Below are 12,987 nucleotides of genomic sequence, written 5' to 3'. Positions count from 1 at the left end.
AACCACTGACCTGGAAAATAGATCCAGGAGAGATAATTTAAAAATTACTGGACTACCTAAAAGCCATGATCAAAAAAAGAGCCTACATATCATCTTTCAAGAAATTATCAAGGAGAACTGCCCTGATATTCTAGAGCCAGAGGGTAAAATAGAAATTGAAAGAATCCACAGCCTCCTCAAAAAGATCCCAAAAAGAAAACTCCTAGGAATATTGTCACCAAATTCCAGAGCTCCCAGATCAAGGAGAAAATGCTGCAAGCAGCCAGAAAGAAACAATTTGAGTACTGTGGAAACTCAATCAGGATAACACAAGATCTAGCAGCTTCTACATTAAGGTATCGAAGGTCTTGGAATACGATATTCTGGAGGTCAATGGAGCTAGGATTAAAACCAAGAATCACCTATCCAGCAAAACTGAGTATCATGCTCCAAGGCAAAATATGGATTTTCAATAAAATAGAGGACTTTCAAGCTTTCTCAGTGAAAAGACCAGAGCTGAATGGAAAATTTGACTTTCAAACACAAGAATCAAGAGACCCATGAAAAGGTAAACAAGAAAGAGAAATCACAAGGGACTTACTAAAGTTGAATTGTTTTGTTTACATTCCTACATGGAAAGATGATGTGTATGATTCATGAGACCTCAGTATTGGGGTAGCTGAAGGGAATATATATCTATATCTATATGTATATCTATATCCATATACACACACGTATATATGCATATATATGTGTGTGTGTATGTATGTGTGTGCGTGTGTATGTATATATATAGACAGAGGGCACAGGGTGAGTTGAATATGAAGGGATGATATCTAAAAAAAAATCAAATTAAGGGATGAGAGAGGAATATATTGAGAGAGGGAGAAAGGGAAAGATAGAATGGGATAAATTATCTCACATAAAAGTGGCAAGAAAAAGCAGTTCTGTAGGAAGGGAAGAGGGGGCAGGTGAGGGGGAATGAGTGAATCTTGCTCTTATCAGATTTGACCTGAGGAGGGAATATCATACACACTCAATTGGGTATCTTACCCCACAGGAAAGAAGGAGGAAGAAGATAAAAAAGGAGGGATGATAGAAGGGAGGGCAGATAGGGGGAAGAGGTAATCAAAAACACACACTTTCAAAAAGGGACAGGGTCAAGGGAGAAAACTGGATAAAGGGGGATAGGGTAGGAAGGAGCAAAATATAGTTAATCTTTCACAATATGAGTATTGTGGAAGGGTTTTACATAATGATATACATGTGGCTTATTTTGAATTGCTTGCCTTCTTAGGGAGGGTGGGTGGGGAGGCAAGAGGGGAGAGAATTTGGAACTCAAAATTTTAAAAACAGATGTTCAAAAAGAAAAAAAAAGTTTTTGCATGCAACTAGAAAATAAGAAACATAGGCAATGGGGCATAGAAATTTATCTTGCCCTACAAGAAAGTAACAGAAAAGGAGATGGGAGGGGAGTGGGGTGACAGAAGGAAGGGCTGACTGGGGAATGGGGCAACCAGAATATATGCCATCTTGGAGTGGGCGGGAGGGTAGAAATGGGGAGAAAATTTGTAATTCAAACTCTTGTGAAAATCAATGCTGAAAACTAAATATATTAAATAAATGTTTAAAAAATAAAATAACTTAAATAATATATAATACTTTGGAGCCTACCTGACAAGACAAACCCAGGAACTATTATAAGCACAACTATAAAAAAAAATGTCAGATCTAAACAATTGGAAAAATATTAGTTGCTCATGGGTAGGCCGAGCCAATATAATAAAAATGACAATTCTACCTAAATTAATCTATTTATGCAGTGCCACATCAATCAAACTATCAAAAACTTATTTTACAGAGCTAGAAAAAATAACAGCAAAATTCATCTAGAAAAACAAAAGCTCAAAGATATCAAAAATATCAATGAAAAAAATCTGAAAGAAGGTGGTGTAGACATACAAGTCTCAAACTGTATTATAAAGTGGTAATTATCAAAACAGTCTGGTACTGGTTAAGAAATAGATTGTGGATCAGTAGAATAGATTAGGTACAAATTACATTACAGTAAATGACCATAGTAATCTAGTATATGAATAAACTCAAAGATCCAAGGTATTGGAACAAGAACTCATTATTTGACAAAAACTACTGGAAAAACTGGAAAACAGTATGCCAGAAACTAGGTACAGACCAACATCTCATACCATATATCAACATAAGGTCAAAATGGGCACATAATTTACACATAAAGGGTCATACCATAAGCAAATTAAGAGAGCATGGAATAGTTCACCTGTCAGATTTATGGATAAGGGAAGAATTTCAGACTAAAGGAGTTATAGAGAGCATTACAAAATGTAAAATAGATAATTTTGATTATATAAAATTCAAAAGTTTTTACTCAAACAAAACCAAAGCAACCAAAATTATAAGGAAAGCAGAAAACTGGGGTGAAATTTTGTAACAAGAATCTCTGATAAAGGCCTCATTTCTCAACTATATAGAGAACTGTGTCAAATTTATAAAAGTACAAGTTATTCCCTAATTGATAAGTGTTCAAAGGATATGAACAAGCAGTTTCCAGACAAAGAAATCAAAGTGACCTGTAATCATATGAAAAAATGCTCTAAGTCACTATTGATTAGAAAAATGCAAATTAAAACTCTGAGATACCACCCCACATCTATTAGATTAGCTAATATGACAAAAAAGAAAAATGTTGGATGTTGGAGGGGATGTAGGAAAACTGGGACATTAATGCACTGTTGGTGGAGTTGTGAACTGATCCAACCATTCTGGAGAGCAATTTGGGACTATTCCTACTGCTAGGTCTATATCAAAAAAACATCCAAAAAATGGAAAGGGACCTCTTTGTACAAAAATATTTATAGCAGTTCTTTTTGTGGTAGCTAAGAACGGAAAATCAAAGGGATGCCCATCAATTGTGGAATGGCTAAACAAGCTGTGGTATATGATTGTAATGGAAAGTAATTGTGCTATAAGAAACAACAAACAGGATGATTTCTGAAAAACCTGGAAAGACTTACATGAACTGACACATAGTGAAGTGAACAGAACCAAGAGAACATGGTACACAGTGACAGAAATATTGTTTGATGAAGAACTGTGAATGATTTAGCTGTTCTTAGCAATACAATGATCCAAGACAATCCCAAAGGACTAATGATGAGGCACACTATCTGGCTCCAGAGAAAAAAACTGATATTGTTTGAATACAGACTGAAGCACGCTATTTTCACTTTCTTTCTTTTTCTTCTTTTATTGTAGTCTTCTTGTACGAAACAACTAATATGGAAATGTTTTACATAATTGCATATGTATGACCATATCTACTTACCTTCCCAAGGAGGGAGGAGGTAAAGAAGGGAGGGAAGGAGGGATAGAATTTGGAACTCAAAACTTTAAACAAAAATATTAAGGAACTGGAAAAAAAAAGGATTCAATTGGGAAAGAAAGAAAGTGGAGTCAGAGCAGGGGTAAAGTACTGAGGGATGGGGGATTAGAGGGTGTGATGAGGCCAAGAAACAAACTTAGGAGGAAAGAAGCTTAGGGAGAGATGTAGAAATAGGGGGATATGGTCAGATAGAGAAATAGCAGTTTTTGATCAAGGAAGTAGAACTCTTGAGGGAAATGGGGGAGGGGGAGATGAAGTGAAAGAATAGGTCAACGGATGTGAGGAGATTAAGGAACTAGGAAGTTCAGGTGGTTTTATGGGAGCATCAGAATGCATGTGGAACATTCCTTTATATGAGGGTAAGAATTGAGGAGGAAAGGAAGACAGTGAGCCAAGTACTACTCTCCTTAATAAAAGAAGGAAAATAACTTTGGGGTCAGTAGACAACAACTACCAACATCTGTATAGGACAATAGAGTGAATTTCAAAGAAGAAGTCGCTGAGAGATGAAGGCAAAGGGGTAATCTAGAAGTGGTATAATTTGACTGATTGTTTGATTAATTAAAAAATAAAAGCCTCCCTATCTTCTATTACAGTTTATGTCTTCCAAAAGAATATAAGTTCCTTGAGAATAGGAGCTGTTTTTTTTTTCCCTAGTACCTGGTACAGTGCCTTTGTAACAACAATGTTACTAGCAGCTGCTGTAGACGTGTAAGACCAACAACACCGGCACACAGGAAGGCTGCTAGGACAGGTTCTTTGATCTGCTTTTCTAAGGAAAGCAACTTTAAGGGGTTTATAATCTCACTTTAATTAAACATACATATATTATTCACTTAGTTCAGGGAAAATGTCAGCACCCTGAACTTCAGAGAAAACACAAACAGAAATTACATAAACAGAACAAATAACACAAATCAGCAGACAGGGCTTCTGTCTGTCCATAGCAATACATGCATAGTTACCAGAGAGAGAAGCACCAACATCTGGGTTTTCAAAGCCAGGGCACTCCTTAATGGCTACCCAGAGTCTCATCTGGCGAAATCACAAGAACACTTTTCCAATGAGTGAGCCCCCGGGAGCAAAATGCTAACCTCAAAGTACATATACACTTCTTCAGGGTCAGCCCACAGAGGGCATCACAACCATGTGACTCAAACTGATGTGATTTAGACTTTCTTGTGACTTAAGCAGGTCATCAAAGACTCTTGACTAATCAAAGACTATTGATTCAAACAAAGGCAAATCTCAATCAAAGGCACTTGATTACCTAAGTGTTGAGAAGAACTAGAACTTCAAAAGAAAAAAGAGCAAAACAAAAAGTCCCACTTTGCTTGCCATTACAGTCTTACACGTAAATTTTTGCTGAATTGAAACATAGAATAATGTCACCATTTCTGGGGGACTTCTCAAGTACCAATGCCTTTTTGCAAACTGGTTAGGGAACCAACCTGAATCTGGACAAGATCAGAGTGTACATATAGTTCTATTTCAGCATAGGTCCTTTTTCTCCCTAATTGTCCAAATTTGCATTAAATATACTTGAAGTATTCATTTTCTGAGGTTACCATTTTTAGTCACAAGATGGCACTAGTGTATTGTTTGTAATGCAGTTTACCTTGCTCAACAATTCATCTTATCTGAAGAGCCATTTGCTCTGTGTTTCTACATCTAAGTGGAGGCCAATTACAAAACTTTGTTGTAGTAATTTAAAATGTTTAAATGGTTTCATGGAACTACTAATTCTAGGTCTAAAATATATATACATACTCGCACGGCGCACGCACGTGTGTGTGTGTGTGTGTGTGTGTGTGTATGTGTCCCTGAATATGAATTCTGGCACCCTGGAATGGGGAGAGACCAGTTTGTTGCCAAGGATTATTGATTTTGCCTTTCACAACATCTCTCTGACACCGCCCTGCCTTTTCCCCTCTGATACTGCCTTTACCTTGGTACAGGCCCTTACAATCTCATTCCTGATCTGTTGCAATACTGCTGATTGATCCCCCTGCCACAATTCTCTCCCCACTCCAATCTATCCTCCATTGAGCTGTGAAAATGATTTTCCTTAAAGGCCAGTCTGACCATGTCACATGCCCTATATTCAATAAACTCCAGTGTTTCCCTGTCAGCTGCAGGGGCAAATATAAAATCCTCTGTTTGGCATTCAAAGCCCTTTATAACCTAGCTCCCCTATTATCTTTCCAGTTTTCTTATCACACACACACACACACACACACACACACACACACACACACACTCTATTACTATTGTGTAAATTTTATGAACACAAAAATTACTGTATCAGAAGTTCATGCTTTCAAATACAATCCCATTTTTTCTTTTGTGTACTAAAATGTTCATATTATTTTTAAAAAATAAAATAAAAATGATTTTTATTATGAATTTCATCATTCAATAAGCATTTATTAAGTGCCCACTATGTGCCAGGCATTGGAGATACAAAAAAAGGGCAAAAGACAGTCTCTGCCCTCAAGGAGCTTATAATCTAATGGGGGAGGAGAAGCAGAACCAAGATGGCAGAGTAGAGGCAACAACCCAGTTGAACTCTCCCTGTATTCTACTCCAAACAGCTTAAAAATAACACCTCAGATCTAATTCTGGACTGGCAGAGTCAATAAAAGGTCAGGGTGAGACATTTTTCCAGCCTAAGACAGTATAGGGCATTGGCAGGAGAGATCTGCAATACCAGGGTGGAGACTAGCCTGAAGCACACACGGCAGTAACACCAGCAGTGGGCTTTGGAGGCAGCATGGACAGTGGCAGTAGCAGCTTTGGGAGTTCTCAGTCTACAGATGGTAAGGGGATCAGATAATTGGTCAGAAAGAAATTACAGGGGACCTTTTGCTGACACTAGGCACAGGGCCTTCCACTGTTTGACAACTTTATTACCTGTATGCGTTCTAGGTTGCAATTTCAGGGCAGAGAAGAATACTTATGGAAGGTCACAAGGGAGCAGGGTGCCCTGGTTACAATTCCGTGACAGAGTAACACTACTCCTTGTGGTCACAGGGGAGCAGGGAACCTGGTCACAGTCCACAAGCCAAGAGGAGCACTTGTACTTGCAGCTACAAGGGGATGGGGTCTTTCCTGGGTAAAGACCAGGAAAGCAGTGACCACACTTCTCCCCATATCACATCACCTTGGAAGCACTAACAACTTGTAGTAGACTCCCAGAACTAGCTCTGAAAAAAGCAGCACAAAAAAAAAAATCCTGAAGCTCAGAACAGTACCTCTCCACCCCCAGATGAGCAGAGGTGAATTTTAACATAAAGTTCAAAGTCAAGAAATAAACTGAAAAAAATGAACAAAGAACAAACAAAAAAAAAAACTTGACCATAAAAAGCAGCTACAATTGGAAGGGAGATCAAGACATAAATTCAGAAGAAAACAATGTGATAACAGTTATAAGCAAAGCCTCATTGAAAAATGCTAATTTGACCCAAGGCCAGAAAGAATTTCTAGAAGAGTTAAAGAGATAACAGTGGTAGAGGAAAAAGTGAGGGGAAAAATGAGTGATGAAAGAAAATTATGAAAAGAGAATTAGCAACTTAGTAAAAGAGGCACAAAAAAAATAACAAAGAAAACAATACCCTAAAAAACAAAATTGGCCTAATGGTAAAAGAGGCACCAAAAAAAAAAACCTTAAAGAAAATAACACCTTTAAAAAAAACAGAATTGACCTAATGGCAAAAGAAGCACAAAAATTCACTGAAGAAAAAAATAACTCTTTAAAAAGCAGAATTGACCAAATGGAAAAAGAGGTACAAAAACCCACTGAAGAAAATAATTTCTTAAAAATTAGAATTGGGCAAGTGGAAGTTAATGACTCCTTGAGGCATTAAGAAACAATAAAACAAAGTCAAAAGAATAAAAAAAGAAAAGAAAATGTAAAGTATCTCATTGGAAAGATAACTCACCTAGAAAATAGATCAAGAAGAGATAATTTAAGAATTATTGGACTACCTGAAAGTCATGATCAAAAAAAGATCCTAGATACCATATTTCAAGAAATTATAAAATTGCCCCAGTATCTTAGATTCAGAGACTAAAATAAAAATTGAGAGATCCAAAAATGAAAACTCCCAGAAATATTATAGCCAAATTCCAGAGCTCCCAGATCAAGGAGAAAGTATTGCAAGCATCTGGAAAGAAACAATTCAAATATGGTGGAGTCACAATCAGGATCATACAAGATTTAGCAGCTTCCACCTTAAAGGAACAGAGGGCTTGGAATATGATATTCTGGAAGGCAAAGAGGATGGGATTACAACCAAGAATAACCTATCCAGAAAAACAGAGTATAATCCTTCAGGGGGAAAACGGATATTAAAGAAATAAAGCACTTACAAGGATGATTGATGAAAAGACTGGCGCTGAATAGAAAATCTGATATTCAAATACAAGACTCAAGAGAAACATTAAGAGGTAAATATGAAAGAGAAATCATAAGGAATTCAATAAGGTTAAACTGTTTATATTCCTGTATGGGAAGATGATACATATAACTCCCAAGAGCTTTATCATTATTAAAGCAGGTAGAAGGAGTCTATATAGATAAAGAGCATGAGTATGAGCAAATAATGTTGAGACAATCTCAAAAAAAAAATTAAGCGGTGAAAAACAGGAATGCACTGGGGAATGGAGGAAGGGAGAGGAAGAATGGGGAAAATTGTCTCACAAAAAGGCATGCAAGGAAGAGCTTTCACAGTGGAGGAGAAAATGGGGGTGGAAGGCAATGTTTGAACCTCACTGTCATCGAAAATGATTCAAAGAGGAAAGAACACACACACACACACAGCTGGTTATAGAAATCTATCTTACCTAACAGGGAACTAGGAGGGGAAGGAAATAAGAGAAAAGGGGGGGGGGGTAACAAAAGGGAGAGTGGATTAAGGGAAGCAGTGGTCAGAAGCAAAATAGACTCTTGAGGAGGGGACAAGGTAAAAACAGAGAGAGAGAGAGAGAGAGAGAGAGAGAGAGAGAGAGAGAAGGATAGACACAAGAAAATAGGATGGAGGGAAATACACAGTAAACATTACTGTAAATGTGAATGGGATAAACTCACCCACATAATGGAAGTGAATTGCAGAATGGATTATAAAATTAGTATCCAACAATATATTGCTTACAAGAGACACATTTGTAACAGCAAACACACACAGAAAGTTAAAATAAGGAGCTGGGGCAGAATCTGTTGTGCTTCAGCTGAAGTAAAAAAAAGACAGACATATTAATCATGATCTCAGACAAAGCAAAAGCAAAAATAGACCTAATTAAAGGAGATAATAAAAGAATCTACATTTTGCTCACAGGTACCATAAACAATGAAGTGATATAAAAAATTTTATGTCAAGTGTCTCTGATAAAGACCTCATTTCTCAAATATGTATGGAACTGAGTCAAATTTATAAGAATAAGAGCCATTCCCCAATTGATAAATGGTCAAAGGATATCAACAGGCAGTTTTCAGAAGAAGAAATAAGAGCTATCTATAGTTATATGAAAAAATGCTAAATCACTATTGATTAGAGAGAGACAAATTAAAACAACTCTGGGGCACCACCTCACACCTATCAGAAATGGCAAATGCTGGAGGGGAATGTGGGAAAATAGGTACACTAATGAACTGTTGGTGGAGTTCTAGAACAATTTAAAAATTGTACAAACCCTTTAACTCAGCCCAAAGATATCAAAGAAAATGGGAAAGGACCTATATGTACAAATATATTTATAAATTTTAAAATATTTGTTTTTTGGTCTTTTGTGGTGGCAAAGAATTGGACATTGAAGGGATATCCATCAATTGGGAATAGTTGAATAACTTATGGCATATGGTTATGATGAAACACCATTGTGCTATGAGAAATGATGAGAAGGATATTTTCAGAAAAACCTGGGGAGATCTATATGAACTAATAAAAAGGCACAGTGAGCAGAACCAGGTGATCATTGTACACAGTAACAGCAATATTGGAATGATGGTCAACTGTGAAAGACTCAGTTACTCTGATCAATACAATGATCCAAGACAATTCAAAAGGATTCATGATGAAAATTACCATCCACCTCCAGAGAGAACTGATGAATTCAGAGTGCAATTTGAAATATAATTTTCTCACTTTATTTTTCTTGCTTTTTTGCAACATAGCTAAAATGGAAATGTTTTGCGTGATTTCAAATGTATAATGGATACCATATTGCTTGCCTTTTGAGTGGGTAGGGGAAGGGGACTGGAGGGAGGGAGAGAATTTGAAACTCAATTTTTTAAAAAATTACTAAATTAAATAATAAATTTTAAAAGGAAACAAAAACAAACTAATGGGAGGGACAACTTGCAAACAAATATGTACAAACTATATAAAGGAAAAATAGGAAATAATTAACAGAAGGAAGGTACTAGAATTAAGAAGGGTGGGAAAGGCTTTCTGTAGAAAGTAGGATTTTAGTTGGAATTTGAAGGAAACTAAAGAAACTAGGAGGTAGGGTTGATGAGGGAGAACATTCCAGGCATGGGGGATAGCCGGAAAAATTCCTGGAGCAAAGAGTGTCTTGTTCATAGAATACCTAGGAGACCAGTGTCACTGGATTACAGAGTATGTGGGGAGATGTAAGGTATAAAAAGAATGGGAAGGTGGGAGTGGGGGAGGCTAGGTTAAGAGGGCTTCAAACACCAAACAAAGGATTTTGTATTTGATCCTGGAGGTGATATGAAACCATTGGAGTTTATTTAATATGGGAGTGATATGCTCAGACCTGTGGTTTAGGAAAATCACTTTGGTGGCTGAATGAAGGCTATATTAGAATGGGGAGAGAATTAAGGAAGATAGACCTACCAGCAGGCTATCACCACCAAGTGATAAGGGCCTGTATCAGAGTAGTGGCAGTATCAGAGGAGAGAAAGGGGTATATATTCAAGAGATATTGCAAAGGTTAAATTGACAGGGCTTGGCACTATTTTGCCAGGTCAATTGAGCTTGAAAAGAGAGGGAGAGCAACCTAGAGGCCTATGTATGACGACAACAATGATCTAGACAGGGATCTAAATAGATTGGAGAGGCCTTCAAAGAAAGAAAGGTTGCTGATCAAAGACTATGCTGATTCCTCTTTATATTTCACTTGTCATGGAATATAAGAAGGAAGGTTTGGCAGGGGAGGGGCTAGCACTTGAGATTCTGGCAAAGGATAAGACATCTCTTAAAGATAACCAGGTTATCAAGGATGCCAGCAGATAAAAAGAATGTGAGAGAAAGAGATTTGAGATGATATGTAGTTAATGATACAGAATGAGTACAATTCTACAAGCTGCAATGAAAAGGGTGGGTAGAAGAAGATAGGGACTAAGAAGAAGGGTAGATGAGTTAAATAGGGATGAGATTAGAGAGAGATGTAGCAAATGAAGAGAATTTTCATTTTGGCAGATGGTGATTTTGAATGGGGAGGGGCAGAATGGAAGGCAGAAATTTAATAGCCATAGGATGAGGAAAATACCAGTTTATTAGAATAGGTAAGGAGAGAATGGTTAGCACTAGTGGCTGGAAAAATTTAGTAGTGGCTACTGCAAAGGGTGTTCCATAAAGGAGGCTTCTAATCCCAGGCAGCCTGTAGCATGGCCCTTCCAAAAGATGTATAATATAGTAAATGGGATGAATCCAAGAACTGATTCCTGGTGGGAAGGGAAACACTACTACTGTAGGAACAACATGTACCCCAAGTTGGCTAGGTTAATTTTGTTGTCTTTGTTGTTGTTTTCCTTAAAAGGTAGTCAAATGGTCGATGTTGGCAGCCATGCTGGAATGAAACTTGGTGCAAACTGGAATGGTTTAGGATGATGTGTGGGAGAAATTGGGTTTCTGTGTGGCAGATGGAGAGCTATGTGTGGAGAGTGTGGGAGTGAGGCTAAGTCTAACCAGAGGAAGAGAACTACCGCAGAAACCTGAATCCATGGTTGACTCACCAGAGGCTGAATGGAAGTGCTAAACCTTTATCTCACTCAGGAACTGTGATTCAATTCATGATTGTAAGAAGTTACTGAGTGGTTCTATGATTTGTAGGATCTGGAAGCTTACCTCCTAGGGAGGGAGATGGGGCTCAGAAAGGGCTCAGAAATTGCTTTGCAATGGGTTCAGAAAAGCAGCTTTCCTGCATTAATGTTCATACAAAAGGTTGGAGCAGATGGACTCTCACTGTCCTCCCTAATGTCTTTCAGATAAAGAAGAGAAAATGCTGTGGACCCCTGCATAGGGGAAGAAGCAGGAGAAGCAGCCACATCTGCCTTATCTCCCCACCCAGCAACTACACAATCATGAAGATGTGACAGTCTATTCCTTTGGTCATAGCAGAATCTGTGGCAGCCACAGCAACCAAGTCCATTGAGAAGCCAACCCTGAGGAGTTTGACCCAGCCCAGCAAGGAAACAGCCCAACTAAGCAGGGGAGCAATTCATTCATTAGTTATGCCACAGCCAGACAAGAACATTTTCTTCCAGAAAGGCTCCAATTGCCAGGAGAGAAGAGAGGAGGGGGAGACAATGTTTTCTAGCAACTCCTTTAAGTTTGAATCCAGTATCCCCAGGGACCAAGTGGGAATGTAGATGGTTTGGGAAATGTTGATATACTTTGATCCTTATTATACTTTCTCAGTAAGTATTCCTTTTTAAAACCAATTTATGTTAATTGATAATGGGGAAAAACACACCAGAGAGGGGCTTGTGAGTGATAGTATTAGAGAATTCCTACCCTGACAGTGTCAACTCTAGAACCCTGAGGGGAGAGCCAGCCTGGGGGATTCAATCTGACAGTGCCACTGGGAGTTGGGGAAAGTAGTCCCAGAATCTATATAATATAGTAACAGCAGCAGCAGCAGCAGCAGCTGCCAGTTCTTATGTGAATCTGACTGTGGTTTCTTTGTTATTTGAACTTTTTTTTTTTCCTGGCTTTTTGCACTACTTTTTTTCCTTGAAGTAGAAGCTATGGAATTCAGCTATGATGTTCCTGAGAGTTTTCCTTTTGGAGTTTCTTTCAGCAGGTGATGGCAGAATCTTTTTATTTTCATTTTGTCCTCTGGCACTAATAGAGTATGGCACTTTTCATTTATGATTTCACAAAATATAATATCCAGGGTTTTGTTTGTTTGATCATTTCTTAGAGAATACTATGCTTCTTAAATTAGCTTTCTTTGACCTAGTTTTCAGGTCAAAGAATAGAAACCTCACATATTCTTCTAATTTCTAAATGTTCTATAGACAACCATCTAACATAGAAGGCAATGTTACAGTGGAAGAACCGGTCACGCAGTCTTGACAAGCTCTGTAACAGATTGTGCTGGTGAGTTGTCAGAGACATGGGGCCTATGATGATGTGGTTTTCTAAGTACAAGTTAGTTACACAAAAAGCTTAAACATGGCAAGGCTGAAGATTTCAGTTGCTAGGAAGTGGAATTTAGGGTAAAGTTCTTCTTGTCTGGATGGATTGATGGATGAGGTAGTCCGTGCTTCAATCAGACTTGAACAGAATGACAACAAAAATGGGCTTACAGGGAGCTGGGACAGCCTGTGTAGAATAGATAAA

Source organism: Trichosurus vulpecula, chromosome 1, assembly GCF_011100635.1.
Source record: "Trichosurus vulpecula isolate mTriVul1 chromosome 1, mTriVul1.pri, whole genome shotgun sequence".
In the NCBI taxonomy this organism is placed as follows: Eukaryota; Metazoa; Chordata; class Mammalia; order Diprotodontia; family Phalangeridae; genus Trichosurus; species Trichosurus vulpecula.
This window is presented reverse-complemented; position numbering follows the sequence as displayed.